Raw genomic sequence first — 24,424 nt, forward strand, 5'->3', positions numbered from 1 at the left:
AACTACTTTAAGGTCTATGTTGATGGACTTTTAAGACACAAGGAAACGATCTTTAGAAATGGATGCATTTGAAGAAGGCAATTAGATATTTATGATGTACATTTGCCTAAAGAGCTGGCCCTAGCCAGTTCTTCATAATTCTTATTCATGAACTCCAAACCTCATTCAGATATCCCTGCAAGCAGTAGAGTGTTTTTGGAAAGTGCAGTCTACTACAGCCTGCTTCTGAGATCCTAGGGGAACACGTTCATACCTCCAGATCTTTGGATCCCACCCCAATCATTTTGATTTATTCCCCTGCCCAACTCCCCTGTTGATTCTCATATATCCTCAAGACGGAGATCCACCATGTTGAAGCTTCAAGAATGGAGAAGATGGGTTCTAACAGACATGAACTTGAGTTCAGAGGCTTGCTTGATCGCTAGTAAGACTGTGCCCCCTGCGTGTTAGTCTCTGAGCCTCTGCTTGCCCTTATGAAAAAAGGCAGGTCAGAGGTTGCTAGGGCGAGTAAATGAGCTATGCTCCCGAAGCTCCTTCCACAGTCTTTGGTATTTAATGAGTAGTTAAACTGCAGTGCTTGTAGCTGTGACTACAGTCCGTTCAAGTATAGATCCCAATGAGGAGACAGAGAGAGTGAGGGAGAGAGGTTGACAGTTATCTACCATTTTTTTTCTTCCTCTAAGAATCATGAGGCTGGCAATTTCCAGACTTGTTTTAAAGTCCCTTCTAGCACCTAACTGCCCTGATATATCCTTCAAAGAACCATGGCAGAGCTGCCGGAAGAACCACAGTATCACCAGGAATAGATCTTACTGCGTACTAGTCATCCACTTTGCCTTCTAAGTGCCAGGTTACCTACGACTGGCCTTGCATAGCTCCTGTGTACTTTGGTTTGGGAGCTCCTCGGGTTGAACTTAACTGTTCATTCCAGAGCAAATATATTTTATGGAAAGTGTGTAGGCTGTCATGTTTGACCTTCTCCAAGTTTGGTATGTATAGTATTCCAACAGAAAACCAAGTCCTATCTCTCCGTTGTTATTTTCCCATTTTGTGAGAACCGCCTGCAAACTGTCCTTTTGGCAATTACGGACAGTCTATTTATTAGTCTGTTCAATCTTCTGGGCATCTTTGATCTCACAGATGTAATTTGCTCATAGATCAGGAACTCCTGGGATAATGTCTACTACTTCTTTGACCTTTAAATGATTGAATTTCTGTTTTAAGCTGTCAAAATGCAAACCCAGGACGTCTTTATCGGGGAGGAAAATAAAGCGGCTGTTATTGGCTATTATCTCCATTCCCGTTTTCCCTCGTTGATACAGATAAATTGAGAAGGTCTTAAAATACAAGACAAATGGTGTCCCTAGGAAGATCCAGATAGACAGCCTCCTGATGCAATACTTTAAGCAGTGGGTTGCCTATTACATGAGATTAGCTTTCTATTAGACCGAGCCTTTTCAAGGGTACTTGGCAAAGAAGCCTCTTACTACAGACAACAGAAGATTTAGGTAGCTGACAGAAATTAGTGCATTAGATAGACTCTTGGATTTCCATGCATTTCATTTTCTATACCTTCTCCACTGCTCGTACTTCAGTTTCCACTAGAGTGCTAGAGAAGAAGAATAAATCACCCTACCTAAGTTGGAAGGTTACATGTCATTATCTGTGAATGCCTACACAGACAGAGGTGACCCAGGTTAGCAAGACTTCTCTTAAAAAGAGAAGTGGTTCTGTTCCCAGCATTTCTTAGGCTGGAATATTCATTGGGATGAACACTGGGGAGTTGAGTTTGAGGCAGACGGGGGCACTTTTCCCTTACCTCTCCTGCTAAGATGTTTAGATGTGCGCTGTAAGAGACTCTATCGTACCAATGCCTGTAATGAGCTGGAAAAGATCATGGAAACAGCCTCTGTGTATTCTTCAGTTCAATCGACTTTTAACTGTGCCTGAGGCACTGGGGGACTATTCCCGAGGACTATGAGGACAGTTACCGCCCCTGAGCTGCTCAGTCTTGCCAAGTACACCGCATTCCACTCTGTCAAGACAGGCCACTGAGAGTAGAGGCTTCTCCGGTGGAAGAATATCAATCAAAGTGACATCACGCAGTAGACCCCAAAGAAAGGCAGCTGTTTGAGACTTTTCCCAGCATTTAAGGTGCAGAGGTACCTCCCCAGCATTCTGCTTTTGTGGTTAATTCTTGATTTTCTAGGCTAAGGAAGGAAAACGGTGGCATGGATAAGCCACAGAAGGAAAGAAGTGAGAAATCGATTTGCATTTGGCTTGGAGTAAATCACAGGCTCTGAAAAGAATGCCCCATTTCTGTCTGTGGCTGGCTTTTAAAATGACCTGAAGTCAAGCCATCAGACAGGCAGAATGTAATCAAGGGGAACACTCTGGGTAGTTGAGCAAAAGGCAGTTTAGGAATTTTCATTTTTAATTCCTTGGGCTAATTCACCCAGCAGATAAACTGCCTATGGAACTCTGAGTGGTGCTTGGCTTGAGCAAACAGATGTCCCACAGCCAAAGCAAAACTCATTCTTAGCCAGGAATGTACACAGCATAGCGACATGGAGAAAGATTTCCAATGTATTTTGAAAATTCAACAATTTTTAGCTACTTATTTGATTAAAAATCATTCATAACAATTGTAACTGTAGCCAGCATGGCCTCCTTTTATTTGAGGCTGGTTGGAGGAGGGCAGGTAGGGGAAGGTTTTCTCTGCTAATAAAATAGCTTTTGGCTTCAACTTAATCAAAATGCCAGTGTGCACCCACGTAAGGTGGATAACATTTATGAAAAATTCACTCTATTGATGAGCGCTGGCAGTCCTGCAGAAGTTTAATTATCTTAACAGAAAGAATATGCTATGAACGAAAACAGCTTTTTCCACGCATAGAGTTTAGGGCCAGGGGAAGAAATGTTGGCTTTTTAACTGAGAAATGTAAATATCATTGATAGTTTGAACTCCCAAATCTCATGCAAATTTCCTGTAGAGAGATTGGATGCCCTCATTGAAAAAAATTAGAAGCCAGTCCTCAAAGACAGATGTTCAAACGCTTGTGAATACACCCATGCCAGCTTCCACAACCACAGACAGTCAACAGAGGAGACACAACAGTACAAGGAGATACTTGTTCTGTTCATCATTCGGACTTGATTACATGACACCAAAATCTTGTGAACGTCACTCCCCAGCACCATCAACCAAGAGCTTCCGTTTGCTTCTTGGGTTCTCGGTCCATGGTTGCCTTGCCAATGGGAACACAATATCTACGCCTGTGTCATCAAGCAAAGCTGGGGTCCACCTCCTGTCCCCCGACCTCCATCCTTGTCATTTGAATCAAAGAACACTCTTCGTAATGAAGCAACACGTAAGGATTTTTGAGCTTATCCATCTGTAGGATGTGTTCCCCGGCCGGCTCCTTTTGCCAAGGAGACTTTACTGTCAGTTCAACAGAGCAGCACTAATCAAAATCTCGATTATCTAAAAAGTGATGGCTCAGCAGCCAGAAAGTACCTCCAAGTAGTTCAGAATGACGCGGCCCGGGAGGTCCAGCCCATAGGCGACCTGTGATGCTAACCAAGGCGTCTCTCTGTGCTCCCAGCCCACACTGCTAGTGGCAGCTGCCCCTCCGTCCAGCTGGGTCTCTTCTCTCAGTCCCTGAGTTCTGTGTCACTCTCCCCTAATTTTAGCAAAAAACCTGAAATGCTTGTTTTATTTTACCTTTTTTTTTTTTTGCTTTGCAAATTAACAAACTAAAACTTAGAGAAAAGAAGTTGTTCACTATCTATCACAGAGGTGGAAAGTGAAAGAACCAGGATTGCAATCCAGGTCTCTATAACTAGATTCTAAATGGTGCATAAAAGTTAATGTCCGGCTTCCCTGGTGGCGCAGTGGTTGAGAGTCCGCCTGCCGATGCAGGGGACACAGGTACGTGCCCTGGTCCGGGAGGATCCTACATGCCGCGGAGCGGCTGGGCCCGTGAGCCATGGCCGCTGAGCCTGCGCGTCCGGAGCCTGTGCTCCGCAGTGGGAGAGGCCACAGCAGTGAGAGGCTTGCGTACCGCAAAAAAAAAAAAAAAAAGTTAATGTCATCCTCTTGGATGTACATATCTTTTGTAGAAAAGGCTTGAACCAGGTTTTCTAGAATTAAGGAGATTGTACGCTATTCCCTAACTTTAAATATGCAGGTTGTGGGAAAATATCTCAGCATCTGTGGTTGTTTTCAAGCTTTCCTGAGATACGTCTACCCACGCTACTGATAAGATCGGCCCATGATGTGCCACCAGTGTGGGTACACCAGTACCCACAAGCCCCAGTGACTGTCAACCAGCAAAACCACTGGATTGAACCACTCAGAACCTAAAGAAGGTCAGCAAAGAAAGAGGCCAGAGGAAGCCCAGGCCTGGGGTGGGAGTGGGGTGATGCTATCAAAGAAGGCGAATTGGGCGATGCCTCTACACGGAGCCGAACGTTTCCAGTTATGAGATTACACGGCCCATGGGTGGGTGGCAGGGAAGGTCTGTTGCCTTTGGACGCCCTTTGGAATTAAGCCAAAGTGTTTGAATACAAAGGGAAAAACAACCCAGTGTGGATGATGTCACAGAGCATCCTGAGGAAAGCAGCAAAAGGATAAAGCTTCCTACTGCTTGGATCCAAAGAACACAGACTTATTTTGGCATTAATTTCTTCTGCAGCCAGAAGTGTGATTCTTATGGAAGGATTAGCCCTAATCGTAAACGGCCAGTACTGAGGAGGATGTGTGTATGTGTGTGTGTGGTTCTTGATCAGTAAATCAGAGAACTAGCCTTCCCAGCCCTCCTGCACATGTTTTAGGGAGTTTATGAATCCCTGTCACTAGGCAAAGGCCATTTTCCCTGAGGTTCACAGGACATTGGCGTGCTCTCCTCAAGAACACTAAAACCGTGATCAGAAATCTGCCATGTCATACAAGAGCAGTGGTTAGTAAACCCAGAAAAATTCAGAGTAGAGAAGAGGGACCCAAAACTGAAAGGGCTTTAGGTCAGTGGCAGGCTAGTATCAGTAAAGTAAAGAGAGATTCATTTTACTGAATTTCTTAGGTGACAAAGGAGGGTCTGTCTGTCAGCTCAAGCCACAGATGAAAGAATACCTATGCACGGTAAAGGTTTTAAAATTTTCTGTCCATTATGATGTTTCGACATCCTAAAAGGAAAACAAAAACAAAGACATATTCTGGCTGGAGAGAGACTGCCCTCCTCAGGGCTAGCCAGTCCTTAGAGATAGAAGAAGACCCAGCCTGGGGCATGCTTTAGACATACAAACTAACTCATCCAGGGCCACATCTCCTCCAGGTGGCTGTACACCCAAGAAGGAAATATTCTTCTGCGCCCATCATCCCAGGGCCAGGCATCAAGCAACCAGGAACAACCCAGAGTTCTCCAGAATCATTCACACTAACCACAGCTAAGCTATTCATCCTGCCCTGCTCTGAGTTTCTCACGCAAACCCCGATAGAAGCCAGCTGTGACTTGACCTCCCCTCTGCTGCTGTCTTCTGCCTCTGGACCACCCCGGTGTCTTTCCCACGTGGTCCTGTGCCACATCTCCCGTCTCAAGGACGTTTGAGGATAATACTCTGGATTTTTTTCTGAGCCTCCATGCTGTCTGCTGTCATGGCCACACCTGACTATCTCATAAAAGAATACAGAGCAACCCAAGGTTGGGATGAGAAAAAACACATTTCTATCTTCATTGCAAAAGAAACGCCCCAAGGGTGATGAACACATTGTCATTACAATTCAGCATTTTTTAGATGCAAGGGAGGGAGTGCCTTCTTCCACTTTGGAGGGACACCTCGGAACACTGTAGCTGGAGGACCGCCGTATTCTGAGCCTCGCAGCCTCGGGAGATCATTGCTAAGGCTGACCCAGCAGCTGGCTGCGGAACATGGCTGGCTGTGCTCACGGCTTCTCGCTCTGCAGCCTGTGGGCTGGGGGAGCCGACTGGATCACCTCAATGGCTGGGAGCATGCATTTAGGGAGAATCCGGTAATGCCTTTCTAGGTGCCAAATCTGATGTGTGTGGACTGATAGGCAATAGAGCGGCCAGACCCCTAAGGTCAAAGGCCAAGGATTTCGGGTTGCCCACTGGAGAGGGGTGCTGGCTGCGCCTTGGAAGCAGGTCCACCTATAATTGTGGAAGGACGGGAATTCAGTTGAGCTGACAGAGGACAGCATGGGGAGAAAAGACTCCTAGGGCTTTTGTGAATCAGTGTTACAGCCCCATAGTGAGAGGCCAAGGGCCGAGCAGGAAGGGGAAACACAGAGGCGGGGAGTTCAAGAGAGGGGAGTGGGGGCAGCAGGGAGACACCCGGGCAGGAGAGCGACCACATCAAAGAGGTGTGGCCAGAAAGAACTGAGCCTGTGTGTGGAGCTGGGCTGTAGGGTCATCGGGAATCCAGACACAGGGAGGATAATAAGGGCTGCATGTACCCGTCAGCCTGAAAAGACACATTTTTTAGGGGCCAGCACTTCACAGCCATGAACTTGTTCAATTTTCTCCCAAATCCTGAGAACAAGGTATCAATATCATCACCATTTGAAGGGTGAAGAATTTTTAAAAATTCATTTTATTGGGGTGTAGTTGATTTACAATGCTGTGTTAGTTTCAGGTGTACAGCAAAGTCAATCAGTTGTACCTATACACATACCCACTCTTTTTTAGATTCTTTTCCCATATAGGTCATTACAGAGTGTTGAGTAGAGTTTCCTGTGCTGTACAGTAGGTCCTTATTAGTGATCTATTTTAAATATAGTAGTGTGTATACGGGAGGGATAAATTGAGAGATTGGGATATATATATATATATTCTTTTTTATATTCTTTTCCATTATGGTTTATCACAAGATGTTGAATGTAGTTCCCCGTGCTACACAGTAGGACCTTGTTGTTTATCCATCCTCTATATAATAGTTCGCAAGGGATGAAGAATTAAAGCTTAACTAGTTTGGTAGATTTATCTGGGGTCACACAGATAGTAAAGAGTTGGGGGGAAAGGACTATAAGAAATTCATCTCCTCCCATAGCTAAAGTTTTAACCCTTAATGAGGAGAGGACCTGCTGGAAGCAGAATCCGTGCGTAGGTGGGGTTTTTTTGTTGTTGTTGTTAAGGACCTAGAATATCCAAAGCGAACTTGAGAAACATAAACTTGGAAGTCTTACGTTATGCTACATAATTTCAAGATGAACTGTAACATGTGGTGATCAAATAATTACTTTACTGGCACAAAGATCAATAAATGGGTTAAATTAACAGAATAGAGAGCTAAGAAATTGATATATACTTATATGTCTATTTTTTTCGACAAACACATGAAAACAATCCAATGGGAGAAAAAATAGTCAACAAATGGTGTTGGAAAAACTTGATATCCCTAGAGAAAACGATATACCTAGTCCCCTACCCTACACTGAACACAAATATTAACTTGAGATCTATTACAGACTTAAATATAAACAGAAAAACTACACAGCTTTTAGAGAAAAATATAGGAGAAAATCTTTGTGAGTTGGGTGTAAGCAAAGGGTTCTTAGGACACAGGAATCAAAACCATGAAACACAAAACATGGTGGTTCGATTTCCCCAAAACTAAACATTTCTCCTCATTAAAAGTGGACCTGATCTCAGCCAAAAAAAAAAAAAAAAAAGGAAAAGAAAAGAGGAACCCCAGTCACCAGGGGGGCTGGGGCACGAGTTCAGAGCAGCAGTCACGGCAGGAGGTTCCGGCTGAGTCCTTTGGGATGTGTTCCGGAGCCACTCAGGTGCCCCAGGGATTGACCCACCTCAGAACCGGCAGCAGAGGGGCGTGCATGTGGGGTACAGTCCCCTAAGCCCTAGGTAGGGACTGGGAAAATTCACAGCAGGGAAATCTAGGCAGATGATTCCACTAAACGCGGATCAATGTCAAGCTCAGAAGGCCAGCGGAGAGGAGCAGTGGGGGGAGGGGGGGGGGCGGTGGCCACTGAGCTGAAAAAAATCTAACTTTCCCAGAAAATCAAGGCCAAGAGTCTTGAAAAACTAGTTTTTCATCCACACACAACTCCCCATGAAAGTAATAAAAGTTTGTTTAATTGGAGAGATTCCATATCTGAAGATAATGTTCAATTCTGGGTATTTTGCTTTTCGGGAGAAGTTACTATAATAGTGAAAACTAAGAACTGAAGGAGGAGATACTCAAGAAAGTATCCACTCGTGTATTCAAAACCCTACTGAGCACCAACGATCGTCCCCGAACTTGAACTAGATGTGCTGAGATAATGAAAACATGACCCTGCTCAAGGAGTTCACACCCAGACGTGCAGAGAGGGGACATCTAAATTTGTGCAGTAGAGAAAGGGACCCTGCTGGGTGATGCCACAGAGGTGTGGACCAGGATCTGTGTATGGAGTTTACAGGGGAGTGGAGTTCATCTCTGTATGGAGAAGAATGTTTTTATTGTTAGTGTCTCTAACGATCTGGTGACGATGAAGACTATTGACTCAGAATCTGGAGGACCAGCTTGCAGGATATATAGAGAAGAATGTCCTGAATTTGTTAGGAGGTTGAGCTAAGTAATTCTGAAGGCTTCTTTTTATACAAAGATTGAAAGGTTTTATGTTATTTTTCATTAACCACTAAATAGCATTTCCTCCAATTTTATGAAATGAACAATGGTGAAAGATTGTCCAAGAGGATTAAAAATAAAGTGTCAGAAAGACCTCATCTTCTCGTTAAAGCAAAAACACTTGGGTCTGCTTTTCAATTTTAATAATTGTGAGCCACATTTTCATGCCGAGAGAAAAGCTCACACTGACCCATGTTCTGGTATTATTTGTGCCTTTGTTCATTGCATCAACGTTGTATTTTAGTTGATCTGCTTTTATTTTCATTTTGTATTTCTGTGTATGTCCTAAATTAAAAGAAAAAAAAAATCTCGGGCAGGATCATGGATTTTCTTAAGAGAAAAATTAGGGAAAGCCCAGAATAATGGCTGACAGGGAAGTTTCCAAGGGCCAGAGATGCTTCCGGATCGGTTACTCTTGTGTTCCAGGCTGTCCCTGAATCCCGCTGTGAGGTCAGACATACTATTCCTTGCAGGTGAGCCAAATTCAGGTTTTGATGGCCTGGGTCTCAGAAAGGTCTTATCAGGTTCTCTTCACAACCTGTTATTCCATTTATATTATTTACATAATGCAAACAAAATAGTACCTTAACCTACATCATTTATGTTTGATTTTTGGAGGCAGACTGATTTCTGTTGGAATCTCATGTCTACCACTTACCTATGTGAATTCCAACCAGTTATTTTACGTTTTTGATCCCCGTCCCTTTAAAAGGGTAATTAAGAGAATGAAATCAGATAGCATTATAAAATGGTAGATGTCCCATAAATGTCAGTAGTTTTCACCTGGACAAAACCAGGAACTTTGCCTTGGCTGACTTGAAGCAGCCATGGTGAACGTGATGGGGCAGATGTTCTGATTTTTTAAAGGATCAGAATGTGAAATGACTGATTTGTCTTTATTAGACCGCGTACGCACAAAAGCACGCCCTCGGCCTGGACTCGCTTCTTGACCCTCATCACCCTGATGCCAGCCCATCCCACATACCTTCCTGGACCTCGGCCGCATCGCTGGGGAGACTGGCCTCATCAGAGAGGCGAGGTCCAGGGATGGAATGTGGGTGACTGGAAGCTGAAAGTGGAAGACTGCTGCTCAGAAAACCATGTCAGAAGCGGGTCAAATTCTAGAGAAGCCCATAGTATGTGATAAAAAAGCAGATCAGTGGTTTCTCGGGGCTAGAGGTGAGGGAAAGAAGCTGACAGCAAAAGGGCATGAGGACCTTTCTGGTGTGATGGAAGTGATGTGTATCTTTATTGTGGTGTTGGTTACATGCCTTATACACTTGTCAAAGTCCATCAAACTGTACACTTAAAATGTTTGAGTTTTATTGTATGTAAACTACACCTTAATACAGCTAATAAGAAAGACAAAAAAAAAAAAAAAGAAGAAGAAGAGGGTCAAGGCTGGTGTAAGTTGCCAGAGCTACCTCTGATATCATGAGTTTTCCGTCATCCTAATTGCAAAAGTGCAACGGACACGTATGTTCTCAAACCTGAGAACAAGATGTACGTTCCCTGGAGTCGAGCCATTTGAGATATTACTTTAAGCTTAGCTATTAACCGACGATCACCGTCTGTATCGGCGTTTCCCTCCTCTCTAAAATGGAGCTAATAAGAATTGTCTCCATTGAGTGTGTGCTCACTGTGTGCCAGGTACCACATCGAGGGAGATTAAATCGAAGGAGATTAAATGATATCTAAGAGAGCGAGATTATGAAAGGCTTTTGAAAAGACGGCAGAGAGAAGCTAAGTCACTTGGGAAGGTCACGCTGGTGTAAGCAGCCCATGTGAACTCCAGCTTCAGGATTACGGGCTTTCAGAACCTCTAGGGATGTTCCCCTAGCTCCCTGGGAATTCTCCAAATGATTTCAAGGCTCATGGGAAGTTAAAGAAGGAGGGGGAAGGGCTTTTAAAAAGAAAAGCTTAAATAAATATGGTATTTGCTGCGTTTCTGGTATATACTTTTCTTGTCTATGTTGTTAATGACTTTTTAAAATTATGAATAAGCTTCAAATTTTATTTAATGAGCTTTCTGCATCTACTGGATACATCATACTGAGAAGATCACTTTTTTCCTTGAATGTGTTCATATATTACCTGTATCGATAGATTTTTCTAATGTATATTATCCTTACATTCTTGGGTAGACGTAACCACTGGCAGATTTAATTTGCAATTTCTAAAGTTTCTTTTATTATATAGCAAAATTTAAATTGGCCTATAATCTTAATGTTTTGTGTTTAATCTTTGTTTGTTTTAGGCATTACAATTAAACTAGCCTTGTAAACTGCAAAAAAAAAAAAAAAAAGAAAGAAAAGCTTAAAGAGTTTCGTAAATAAGACGTATTTATGGTTAAACCCACGGCCCTGCATCTATGCAATGTTGGAATTTCCAGGTAGACAAGTTGGATTATCTCAACCTCTGCTCCTTTCACCAGAGAAATGAACTCTCAAGCCATGGGGTGTTAACCGATGTTAATGACTCCCTGGCAACGCCCCAGATTGCAAACCAAAAGACACTGAGTAGAAGAAAAACATTAAAAGTTAAAAAGCCCAGTGCTTTTCCACCTAATCAGACGTCAAAGCCTGAGGAGTTCACTATTTACTGAAGTTACCTTTTAGCAGTTTTTCTTTTCTAACGCGTCTTCACAGTATTTCTGTCTATATTTTTAGTTGTCAAGACGTCATTAATGACAGGTCAATGACAGCACTTCTTATCACACAGTTTCAGATCTTCAGTGCCACTTTGTTGCCACTTTGGAACAGTGGAAGAGTGACGAAGACACACAAAAGGAGGGTTTGATGAATGACTATTTCCACAGGAAATTAAAGACTCATCCTTTTCCACATTGCCCCACGGCATCAATAAGTCACGTTCGGTTGGATAAGTCATCATGCTTTTTAAGTCTGTCTCTCTGTTTCTAATGGTTACTTCCCTGATCTATAAAAGGCACTTGCATTCTTAATCTGTTCGATTCAGCACTCCCCAGAGATTATATGAAGGAAAGAAAGACTATTCCCAGCCATAGACCGTACAGCAATCAATCACACTATGTAGCCCAAGGAAGCATCATAAGGGTCCTACTAGCAGGCATACGCCCAAAAAAGATCGAGCAAGAGAGCAATGCTTTCAGGCTTGGATCACTTAGTAACCCACTAGATGGTCTCACCTTAGTTACGGATGATGAAGTTCAGCTCAGACCCCCGTGTCCTTTGCGTCGTGTAAGAGCACGGCAACTGGACGTCCAGGGCTCCTTTCTCTCTGCTCCTCCGAGCTCGCTCTCAAGCTGTCAGCACCCACCGCCATGGAGATGAGAAAACCCACGGGAGAATCTCGCTCTTCTTTGCCTTTCCGGACACATTCACCACATACAAAGGCCGCTGAGATCTCCGCTTGCCTCTAGAGAATCAACACTTTCTTTAACTTGTTCCCATGCCTACCCGTAGGAGATAGTCTTGCCAGTGGTGGCTTCCAGAAAACAAGAATCAGGAAGAAAGAGCCTCCCTTCCTGCCCATCTATACCTTTGTTTTTTGAACTTATTCAACAAGGCCCTCCCCAAATCACAAAATGGCCGAAAGTTGCCCCTAAACTTCTCACCGTCCCAGAGGCTGGATTTTTTTTCTCACTAACACCTCCAGGACTTGAACAACGTCTTCCAAGTGTGTTCTTCTTAAGTGTAGGTGCCCTAGACTGTCACTGTAAAGATTTTTCTCTGCAAACACACCCTGTCTATGTAATCGTACAACTAAGGCGAACAGTATTTCATTTGGGTTCCGAGGAAATGTGTGCCCCTTGAAGACCACTGACAAGCCCAGTAGTGGTTTCAAGGACAAGGTTTAGATATTTTTCTGAGAAGCCTGTTTCATTTTCTGGCTTGTTTGTTCTAAGTTTGGGATATGGGAGAGAATAAGTTTCTTACTCAATATCCACTTTTCACCTATTGGGAAGTCTTATAATTTGGAATGAACTGGTCATGAAAATGTGGACATTTCTAAGAAATTGATTGGATGCTGGTACCAATTACTAAGATGATGAAACCAGGAGAGAAGGAATTTTGAAGTGGGGAACTCAGTGGTTGAGGTTTTATTGTGGTTAACTGGATGAGCCAGTGAAGGAGACTGAAAAGGAGAATTTCTTCAAGTAGAGAGAAAACCACGAGATGTGGCAGGAGGTGAAGAAAAGATGGCAAGAAAAAGGGAGTGATCCTCTGTGTCGGAGATTAAGGAGAGGTCAAGATGAGGACTAAGAACTAACTGTTGGATGTGGCCATGTGACGTCACCGGCGGCTTGACGAGAGATGTCTCAGTAGAGCTCTGGAGACAAATGCCTGATTAGATCAGGAACAAGTGGGAACAGGGTGAGAGGAAGTGGAGAAAACATGTATCCCCTTTGTAAGGAGTCCTGCTGTCAAATGGAGTAGAAAAATGGGCTGATGGATGGGAAGGAATATGGGGCTCAAGGGGGGTTTATTTCTCAGGGAGGCAGTTTTTTGTTTTGCTTTAATATGAGGGATGTACGGTTTGTCATGGAAGATTTTGCCAACTTCTTAATTTTATTTTTTTTTTACGGTACGCGGGCCTCTCACTGTTGTGGCCTCTCCCGTTGCGGAGCACAGGCTCTGGACACTCAGGCTCAGCGGCCATGGCTCACGGGCCCAGCCGCTCCGCGGCATGTGGGATCTTCCCGGACCGGGGCACGAACCCGCGTCCCCTGCATCGGCAGGCGGACTCTCAACCACTGCGCCACCATGGAAGCCCTTCTTAACTTTTAAATTAAGTAAATGTCCTACAAGGATTCTTGTGTGTCGTTTTTATTAAAAATAAGTACTTCTTTTGGGAGACTTGAAGAAGGTGTCCTGTTTGGTCTCCTGGTTTCATTACAAAATCATGAGGAGCGCGTGGAATACCTGTATTGGACCAACAGCTGTGTCTGCTTTGTGCATGTTATGTTACCAACCACCAATTTAACTAACTGGGTGAAAAGCGAATAATCAACTTTCTAAAAATCATTTTGTCTCCCATTTTTTTCCTACATTATGCAAAATACTTGGCTTAATTTCATCGTAAATAAAACATTGTTTCTGTAATTGTGTAGAACAACATAAACTATAGAAGATATAAAACCCATACTAATAACTTCTCAGTACACATTAAAATAACCCTAACTTTAATCTACAAATTAATCATAGCCTACTCCTAAACTACGTGTTCACCTATAACATTGCCTGGTGTACAGTTTATGCTTAATAGTTATTTCTTGAAAAAAAAGAGAATGAATGAATGAGTGAGTGAATAACAAGTACTAAAGAAATCTGCTATTATCACCATTTTCCTTAAGAGTTATATTCGTTTTCAGACTACGTTATGAATCTGAGTTCTTTCTAAACCATTCAGATTTGTGAGAAGAGCAAATAAAATATGAGACATATCAGTTGAGAATCTACTTAATGACAGACTGATATGTTAATGAGAGACCCGTTAACAGGTGTAGTCGCACATGCACAGAGTTTTCTGCAGCTTTATAGTACAGTTGAGGAGGGGCATACATTGTCCTCAACAGAATCACTTTAAATGCACAGGATACCCTAGACCTGGGATGTTCAGCCTTGGTATTTGGGGCCAGATAATTCTTTTTTGTGGATGTTCTGGGCTTATAGGGTGTTTAGCAACAACCCTAAACTCTTCCCACGAGATGCCACATGACCCCAACCCCCATACTGACAGCCAGCAATGTGTCCAGACACTGTCAAATGTCCCCTGGGTGACAAAATCACCCCTGGTTGAGAACTGCTCTCCTAGCCTCAAAGAACCAGGTAGATGAGTTTTACTCTCGGTTAGTGGAATCCATAATAGAATATGTAATACGTAAATATGATTTCTTTCCTAAAACACGATAAAGGTGGATCCTTTAAGGAGAAGATACACATGTAAAATGTGTATAAAAGGATGCAGTGTTTGGAACTCGATGTTAACACAGCTCTGTGCTTAGGAAAATATACATTCATAAGAAGGCTGGACTTCAGGAAAATAGGTAGAGAGAAAGCACATTTCCATTGAGGCATTAAGTGTCTGCGTTGGTTTTTCAGAGAATCGCGTTAAGATGGGTTCAATTTCTTATCTTTAAAGTGCGAGGCAACATGGTGATTACGAACTGCGGTGGGAGACACTCTGCTGATTAGAAGCCTGACTCTCGCGGTGCCTCGGTAAAAGAATGATAATAAGAACACCTATTCGGTATAGCTCTCAGCAGAAGCAATAAATGAATATTCGTAAAGCACTTATAAAAGCATCAGACAATAATACTTGCCCTTTCAACGCCGTTAAATAACAGTCTGATGGGAGAACACAAAGAGACACACATGTGGGCTGGAGGATGATTTCTGGGTGGCGAAAAGTCAAACGAAAAATGGAAAACACTGGAAGATCTTACATGGCCGAAGGAACGGGCAGAGTGTCAGGTAAAGTGTGTAAAATGGAAGGCATCGCGCTTAGGGAAAAACTATATGACTATTCTTATGGTGATCTATAAGATAATCTAACTGGCTAATTTAATAGAGTAATTTGAAATAGAAAAAAAAAGTTAGACCTTTCTATGGTACATTGTAGACACTAGGTAATGGACAGAATTGTTTATGTTAACATAATTTTCCATACTTAAGGGGAAATTCTAAGTTGTTTGGTGTAGCCTTAGCCCCTGCTGAAACCGTGCCTTTGGATAGACCCAAACAAACTTCAGAGGAGCCACTATTGCCGGCCGGAGGGCTTCCTGTTAGTCCAACTGCCCGGTGACCATAGGCGACAGAGGAAGTATCTGAAGTTCTCACTGCGAAACAGGGCCTCTCCCGCCACTTACGAAAGTCTCTCCCGCTACCTATGTTCCTAAGCTGTGGGAAACTTACTGACTTATTTTCCTCTCTTTGGCCAAACTGTGCCAAAGTGGAGTGGACAATCTTAATAGATGTCCAAATGTGGACTCAGAAATCAATCAGTGGTCAATTGGTTAGCGTGGGCTTCCTCTCAAATGAGCGATCAGTGTTCCATTTTAAAGCTTATCAAAAAGGCATCATAAACATTTCTGCTTGGATCATTATTTTCTGAACTGGAATGAATCACTTCTCCGGCTGGTGGTTGTACCATCTACCGAATACACACATTACTGAGCAAAGACCCTGTGAGAATCGCCGCAGTGGCCGTGTCTGTCACCTCAAAGGCTCAGAAGGGCACGAGCACAGCAAGACGTCCTTGCCTGAGCCCCGGTATGACAGCCCCTCAAGGTGGCCCTCGGTCTCTGCTGGGACATTTTCATTGACAGGGACCTCAGTGACCCTCACGTGTTCTGTTCCTATTTTATGATGACTCAACTCTCTCAATGAGGAAGTCCTTCCTTAAACTCAGATAAAAATGTCTTCCGTAGCTCTCACAGGATTTTCCTGTCCCCCTGCTGTCCCTCTGCAAAACAAGTCACGTCTTACTTCCAACAGCCAGTTCTTCAGACAAAAGAAGACCAGAATCTCCTAGTTACTTCTTACCTTCCAAGTCCCGGGCTTCACTTCCTCCAGGGAAAACCCTCCAAAGCCTCCTAGTTCCTGGTCTGCAGAGTGATGAGTTAACTTGTCACTTTGAAGGGTGCAGAGTGTTGGGACAAACGCTAAAACGATGAGTCACCGAGACAGCAGGTGTCAAACCAGGGCTGCTGGGACGCTTAGCTTATTCATAAGCAGTTGCGTGCTAGCAAATTTTCATCACGGGTTCTCTGAGGGAAAAAAAGGACTGATTGCAGAGTTTGCCAATTTCTTTTTTTTTCTTAATTTTTAATTAGAGTATAGTTGATTTACAATGTCATGTTAGTTTCTAGTGTGCAGCAAAGTGATTCAGTTATACATATACATATATCCACTCTTTTTCAGATCCTTTTCCCACATAGGTTATTACAGAATATTGAGTAGAGTTTCCTGTGCTATGCAGTAGGTCCTCATTAGCTATCTATTTTATACCTAGTGGTGTGTACATGTCAATCCCAAACTCCTAATTTATCCCCCCCCCACTTTTGCCTTTGGTATCCATAAGTTTGTTTTCTACATCTGTGACTCTATTTCTGTTTTGTAAAGAGTTTGCCAATTTCTATGGTATACACTGACACCCTGGCTGATGTCCAGGCTCTGATGGGCTGTACCAGAACGTGGAGGTGGTAAGGGGTGAACAGCTGGCTCCTGGGAGCTGACACAAGTCTGCTCCCGCACACCCCTGGGTCACAAACCATGTTTTAGGATTTGCTCAATATCCTGATTCTTCTCTGATTCTCCCTTTTAAAATGCGACCTATCTTAATTCACAGTTATTGAGGTGCTGTTTGACCAGCCCAGAATCTGTCCAGATTCCACTCAAAATTCCACTTCAAAGATCCAATTTCATCAAAATTCAACTTCGCAACTACTGGGAATGAGAGTAGGGAGGTGAAGAAAGACAAAGTCACCGAAAGGGCCTCTAGCTTCTAACATTTAGGTCAGGAAAGAGAAAGCTGGTCTTTAGTGTCTGTACTGGAAAGAAAATTGGGCAAAGCTGATATACGTTAAACTATATATATATATATATATATAGCACTAAGCAATTCTTATATACCACGAAGTCTTAATTAAAGTTGTCATTTTTTTAATGGAACGAAAAAGAAACTGGCTTCAAAACGGCTGGCTTGTTGAGAGGGACAGTGCAAAAATTGATTTAAAGTTTTAAACGTTTCCCTGTGATTCAGTAAGCCTTTGTGAAGTCCTTCTCGTGCATTAAGGAAACTCTATGAAAATTCAACTTAAAACTCTGCAAATGAATACACTTCTTTTCATGGCTAGCCTTCTTCACTCTTGGATAGACTCTACTTTCTTCAAAGCCACGGGTATGCTTGTGATCGTTCTTTAGGGAATCCACGCTGCAGTTGTTACTTGTGAGTCATTTTTCCCCAACAGTGTAATTTACACCCTTCTTCTACTCATACTGAATGCAACTGGTGGAGACAAACCATGTTAGCGCCCAATAGGGGTTACAAGAAAAATTAAAGTGTTTATTTGGCTTGAAGGCGGGATCTAGGATGGGGCAAAGTATGAGAGAGCTGGAGTGGTGAGAGCCACATCTGGTAAGTCAGGTTCAAGAATTTCAGTTATTCTCAGGCAGGATTAAAGGGCTTTGATCAGGGAAGTAGGACAATCTGATTAGAATTTAAGAGCATGTGTTCTGGCAGCGGTGGTGAGAATGGATTGGCCAGACAACTAATAGGGAGGGAAGTGAGGAAGATATTGCATAACCTGGGGGAATAAAGCAAAGGGAACAGATTCAAGAGGTACTTGGGAGTCTGAATCCACAAGAAGCAGAAATCCATCAGGGAGGGAGGGAGGGAAAAGGGAAAGGAGTTGCAGAGTAAAGGGAAGGGTGGGAAGAGTCGAGTATGATTCCAAGGGAAGGATGGGTACGGCTGTAATCAGGTCAACAGGTGGGATGGCGAGAAACTGGTGATTTTATTTCTTGGTTCAATAAGGGGATGGTGGGTACAGAGACAGGATCAGAGACTGAAAGAGAGTTGAAAACATTTGAAATAGTCAACCGTAGGGAAGTTAAAAACTATGTTACGTGGGCCTGCACTGAGGGCTCGTCCTTAGGAACGTTTCCTCAAGAATCTGACGGAAGACGCGTATTCTGTAAATGTGTTCCAGGTGCTCCTCTTAGGTCTTCCCACTTCCACGTAATGATCTGTGCCTCTAATTTTTAGTGAAACTCCCCAAAGAAAACCAATGCGTTTTGATTTAAGAATTTCAACAGGGTAACTCATTCCATTCGTGGTTTCCAGATTGACCACTAAAGGGCCTTTATGACAAAAACAGTGAACTTCCCACAAAGACTTTTTCCGAAAACATTTGCTGGAGGGCTCCCCTCCCCCGGCCCCGCCCTCACACAAGCCCCTGACATCAACACGGGCACAGGAGCGAGTAAGCGATTGATACGTCCTGGTGTGGAAGTCCGAGATTTAGTCAGGGAACAAACCCCAGTGAAGTCATGTCTCGTTCAGGATTAAATGGCTAACTCGGATTCAGTGATCACATTAAGAAAAATGCATGTAAAAGGCCCAGGAATTTTTCCTTTGTTTGATTCACAAATTAAACTTGCACACGTCATGTCTGCAAAGCGAGCATTTCACCATGTCAGATGCTTTCTTTGACTGTAATAGGATGTAAGAGAAAATAAAGAACATGCTACTTTCTCCAGCTGGCTGGGTCGTGTACCTTACCGCACCTCTGGAATTACACATTTCAAATGTAGATTGCTCGACACTCTAAACAGGCAAGTTTATATCCAAAAACCTTAGCCAAGTTACTAGCTCTAAACTGCTCAACCTGTAGAGGCCACTGAAAACGCCGAGGCCAAAACATAGCCCTGCCTAATCCCAAAGCGTTCCAGGTCTGAGAGGTGTGGTTTTCGGTAGAGCAGAAAGTGTACATCAACTGAATTATGAAGACAATTGCCTTGATTCTCCATAGGATGTAATGCATATATTGTCAGATAGCCGTGTTTATCTGATACCTAATGTAATCTGAAAAACTAACAAGTTACCAGCAATTTCCAAATCTTTGTTCCAAATGTTCTCTGTTATCACATCAGACAAAAATGATTGTTCCTTTGGAAATATGAACCACTATTTTGATGTTATAATCACAGCCATTACTTACTGAATACATACTACATACGTATTAGTACGGAGGACTCTAGTAACAGTTTTACAGAAGTTATTTGTTTTCATTCTTAAGCCACCCATAAAATAGGTACTTACGTCCCTAGCAATTTTTAAATAAGATTTAAATATACTGATAGACTATCTCAAAGTCTTGTTATGAAAGAAGGTATCGGCAGGATTAGAATTGAAACCTTCTAAAACCAAATACCACGTACTTCTCAGTTAATAAAGGCAAAATAGACTTCTCAAAGAAATAGAGCCAATTTGAACTAATTACAGATGATGTCATTCTCCAAAGAAAACAACCCCCCAAACCGGACTGCGTGCAGGAGACACAAGCAGTGAGACCTTTCCTGCGATGACCTGGAAAGAGGACTGACTATGACAAATTCCGAACTGTCATCAATCTGAAACAGGTCAAAGGAGTCTTGACCCAAGTTTGAACCACTTCTAACAGTTCGTCTGGCTTTCAAAATTATTGGCACTCCACGGAAGGTCCAGTGGCCCTAAATGACTGTCTAAACTTGGGCAGGGCTCATTTTGCTCTTTAAAAGTTTCTATATAGACATCAAATAAATACTGCAGAAATGAAGACCGCCTAAATGAGAACAAGCTGGGGCTATCATTCAGCGTTCGCTCTAAATGATAACTAGGCGGGGAGAGTGGGTAATAAATTTCAGCCTTGTCAGACCTACCAATTCAAACTGGCTTTAGTCACAAAAAGGAGGGTCGAAGTATTTGACCATTTTCCCTGCCTTTTCTGCCGGCTCTATTTCTCTGACTCATCACCTTACAGGCACCACAAAGCACCATGTGGATGGGTGCAGGCAGTTAAATATTCTGCCAGCCCTTTCTTTCAATCTAGATGGTGTCTGTATACAGTACATACTTTCACTAATTATTAGAAGCTTACGTTCTTTCAACTTCTGCAACTTTCTCCGATTCACAGATGCAACACTGAGTATTTACTTGTGATGCAGACCACATTTTAGACCTTTTGGTATTATATAACCCCTGATATCCTAGCCCATAAATGAGGTTCTGCTTAAACAGGATAAGTAACCTAAATTCGCCTAAATTAAAACTCCTCCCCCATCCCAGGCCATCATAGTACTTGACTTATTTATGTTATTCACTGTGTAGTCGATGCACCCAAGAGTCCCAAGGTAAATGTAAATATTACATGAGAGGGTACAATAAGGGGAAAGTGACTCTTCACAGAGTACAGGATCCAGGATGATTCAAGGGAACAGGCAAACACCAAGCAAAGCAGCTCTCCCTGGAGAATAGCAGGAAAGTAAAGACCTACACGGGGCTAAAGCAAAGTACTAGACGTGCAACCAGTAGAAGAGAGGAAGTCAGAGCATCGGAAGGAGTGTGTGTGTGTGTGTGTGTGTGTGTGTGTGTGTGTGTGTGTGAACTGGGAGACAGGGTGAGGGCCAGAGTAGAAGGAAAACCCAAAATAAATGCTGCCTGTTTTGAACTTGTTTGCAATTTATCCTATTAAGGAGCAAATCTTATTATATATCATTCCTCAACCTAACTTTTGATTATTTGCCCCAAAGACATAAATGCTGTTCCTTGCCCGCCCGTCCCCGCCCCCCGGCCTTTTTACTACGTTCAAGGCGGTTACTATGAAGACAGGCTGGGACCTGGGACGCTCTGCTGCAGGGCTTGCACCTGGACAGACGTCTCCTTGAGCAACAAGCTACAAAGGAATTATGAGGGACTAAAAATAACTGCGTGCATGCGCAGTCGGGGCAAATTATGGCCAGTAAGATACAAAAAGGCCAAAACGCAACTGTCACCTCTCCCCTTGTGAGGTGTCGGGAGCAAAAGCACGGCGCCACGCGGGACCCCTGCACGCAGCACCGTGAAGCGGGTGGGCAGACCTCCTCAGCCAACCACTCCGGCCCAACACACTGCCCCGCCTCCACCCTTACCCCGTTTAAGCTCACCCCCCCCCCGCCCCCCCCCCGCGGGGGGATGGAGCAAGGTTACGCATTACTTGCTTTCGCCCCCTCCTGCTGCAGGCCAAGTCCCCGTAAAGCCTTGTCTGATTCCCTCATTGGGCCTCTTACCAATTTCTACTGATTAAAGAGGTCGGTAACAAATAGGCTATTCGCACATCTATGATTTACAAGACATAATGCCAGTCCACAGGGAGTTGGTAAGCTGTTTAGAGGACTAGCTATAGCGAACAGGAGATAATCACTGCTATTGTATTTTTATTTCAGGTATGTTTCGACTAACAGTCAAATGAGTGGGAAACGGTCCTGGCTGACGGTTGATGAGCAGAAAACGGAATAGAAACCAGGATGAATTCAAAGGCGGGTGCGCTCCTTGTTGCTTGATTTCATCTGGGAAAGCGTCATGTAAAAGGCGGATTTGGCTCTAACGTTGAGACACCTGCTTAGATAGGTGACTTAAGTGGGAGAGGACTTACATACTTCAGAAGGGAGGAAAGGACGCAGCATTGGTGTAAAGTGAGAGAGAGAAATGGTGGCAGAGAGGGCCAAGCCCCAAACGGCAAAACTTTGACCTGCCTGGCTGAGGGCTTTGAGTCTTTCTTCCGTAGCCATAATCTGCTAAACGATATTTCTGAACAAGGCTTTGGGCACATTTTTGGCCATCGAGGCAAACGAAATGGATCACACTTCCATTCTTCAGTTTCTCTGTTTGACACATTTAGCAAAATTACACGGTCCTTTATCCATTTCCTGGTCATTTAGGTAGATAAATCATAGACTGCTGAAGAGAGACTATAGAATTTGATCATTCACAATGGCAGCTCTGGGCTTTTAAGTGCCTTTAACATATGAATATGATAAATGAACCCAATGAATTCAACTCAGTCTGTAAGTAGCACTATTAGCCTAAATTAGGTCCATAATTCAGCCCAGAAAAGAAAAGTACCTGGGAAAATAAACTCCAAGGGTTTCTACTGACCTCAGTTACCCATATAATGTGTCGATTTTATCCAGCCAAAGTGTAACAAAGATGATCTGTTTTCTACTAGCTAAAGGTCTGTGAGAAGGCACACAGTGTTTTGCGTAGACTTTCCCCCTTATCTTAGAGCTTTCAAGCCTGTAGCATTTTCTTTCAAGGGAAAAACAAAAACCTCAGAACAATTACCCCATTCAATTATAAAATCACTGCCATCAGCCTTTCTACCACTGACCCTTTGGACAGAAGCAGAAAGAGCAGGTTCTGCCTAGATCGAGTTGCCCTGCTTTACCAGCACAAATACTTTGGCAGGAAGATAAGTATGTGATTAAATTCAAGGTGGAGCCTAAAAAAATAAATGTTTGAGCAAATGATTGAACAGCTTTCTTGCTGTGCAAAGAGGCAGCTGAGGCTGGACAGAAGTAGCCACCACCAGTCCCAGTCAGATCTCTTTGCTTAAAGCCCCGGGACATTAGGACTAGGCCTCGGGTGATAGGCGCAGTTCCTGCCAGGGTTGTGGAGTGCTAGAGTATCACATTCTGCCTTTATCGTGAGTGTGATGTGACGAGAGATTCTAAACAGAGTTAGTCAGAGCTGTGTGTTCTCTGTAAACAGTGAAGTAACTAGCTTTTAACTTTTTACCTACATATAGATTTGGTAAACAGATATGATAACCTTCTGAAAAAAGAATGCTACACACGGTGGTAAGTCTCGTTTATAGCTCAGTATTTTCCCTTCTTCCTAGCCAAGCAAGTTTATTAGCGTGCCCTCCGGTTGTAGACTACCACAGTTATGGAAACCCTGCAGTTTTATTTTACACTTTAGTAACATAAGGTGGTTTTTTTTTCCTCATTGTCTCCTCCAAGTCAAGAATCCCACCTTTGGGAACTATTGGAGCAAATAAACAAAAAGACCCATGGCTTCCGTGGCTGTTTCTCTTCAGACTTCAGGAATCTGGGCAGATGGAGTGTTGAATGAAAGCAGGCATACTAAGGTTCTCGTTCCTGGCAGTTAAAATTCATGTACAAATTATGCAAGGCTCTTAATTTGATCTAAAAACAAAAACTCAGGTGGTCAACTCACGTGGCTTAAATCACCCAATTCCTGTCATAGAACACTTCCCACACCCCCTCCCTAGAGAGCCAAATAAATAAGGATAGTAGGACCCCAAGCTTATAGCACGGTGCCTGGCACACAGTAGGACTTTAACAAGTGTTCTCTACTGCTGTAGGTCCAAGAAGAGGGCGAGCAGAGGAATCACAAGGAGAAATGGGCTTGATTTCCCTGTTCCTATCTCTACACTCCATGTAGCCACAGAAGACCAACTTTGAAACGTTTTGATGGACACGAGGCTAAAAAATTTTCTTCATTGAGTTTTCAAATTGAATTTATAGGTTATTTTAAACTGAAGACTTAACTTACTAAGCCATATTAAGACCTATAAATTTTAAGTAATTCAAGACCTGGAACTAAAATTGGCCATCGGGCAAAGCTATTATGACTCAAATGCCAGAATCCCGTGAACAAACAACAAATAAAATGCTGGTGACAGAGGTCATGCCCCCTCCATGAGCTTTTATTAAAGTTCCTAGCAGAAAAAGACACCACCACCTGACTTCATTTATGGAGGACCAAATTCATTAAATGAGCTAGAATTAACCTTCTTAATGAAATTCACTCCCCTGGGAAGGTCAACATTTCTGAAGCGTTTGTTTGCTGTGTATTCGCTGTTTCATATTCTTGCCACCCAAAACTCTATCACTGACCCAATTTAAAGAGAAACAGAAGTTTGACGGTGGCGAGGTGCCTTGGCCTATACGTTCCCCTGGTTTGCAAACTCGAATGTGGATCCGAATCAACTGGAAGGTTTGTCAGATACACTGGACTCTAACCCCACAGCTGCCGAGTCCGTAGGTCTGAGATGGAGCCTGAGAATTTGCATTTTTTACAAGTTCCCAGTTGATTCTGATGCTTCTAGGGCCAGGACACACTTTGAGAACCTCTAGCCTAAATCACATAGGGCATAACGGGCACAGTCTAGATTAAAACCCATGTCTGTCTGATCCTACAATACAAACCGATTGCACGCTGAGAAATCACCTGTTACCCTCTCCTGCAGAGACGG

The 24,424-nt window shown here is 43.2% G+C and overlaps 1 protein-coding gene across 13 annotated transcripts in view; it reads right to left on the reverse strand.

The window, feature by feature from the left end:
* The window catches only part of KCNJ16 (potassium inwardly rectifying channel subfamily J member 16), a 453,090-nt gene that overhangs the window by 12,495 nt on the left and 416,171 nt on the right, over positions 1-24,424 (reverse strand). Inside the window, exon 1 of one of the 13 annotated variants that reach the window (XM_079904090.1) lies at positions 11,810-11,840. The exons of the other annotated variants lie outside the window; for them this stretch is intronic. The gene's annotated coding sequence lies outside the window, so the exon portion shown is untranslated. Of the gene's footprint in view, positions 1-11,809; positions 11,841-24,424 lie in introns of those variants that run through there. 13 annotated transcript variants of the gene reach the window in all.

The sequence above is a fragment of the Stenella coeruleoalba genome (genome assembly GCF_951394435.1).
Source record: "Stenella coeruleoalba genome assembly, chromosome: 19".
Lineage (NCBI taxonomy): Eukaryota > Metazoa > Chordata > Mammalia > Artiodactyla > Delphinidae > Stenella > Stenella coeruleoalba.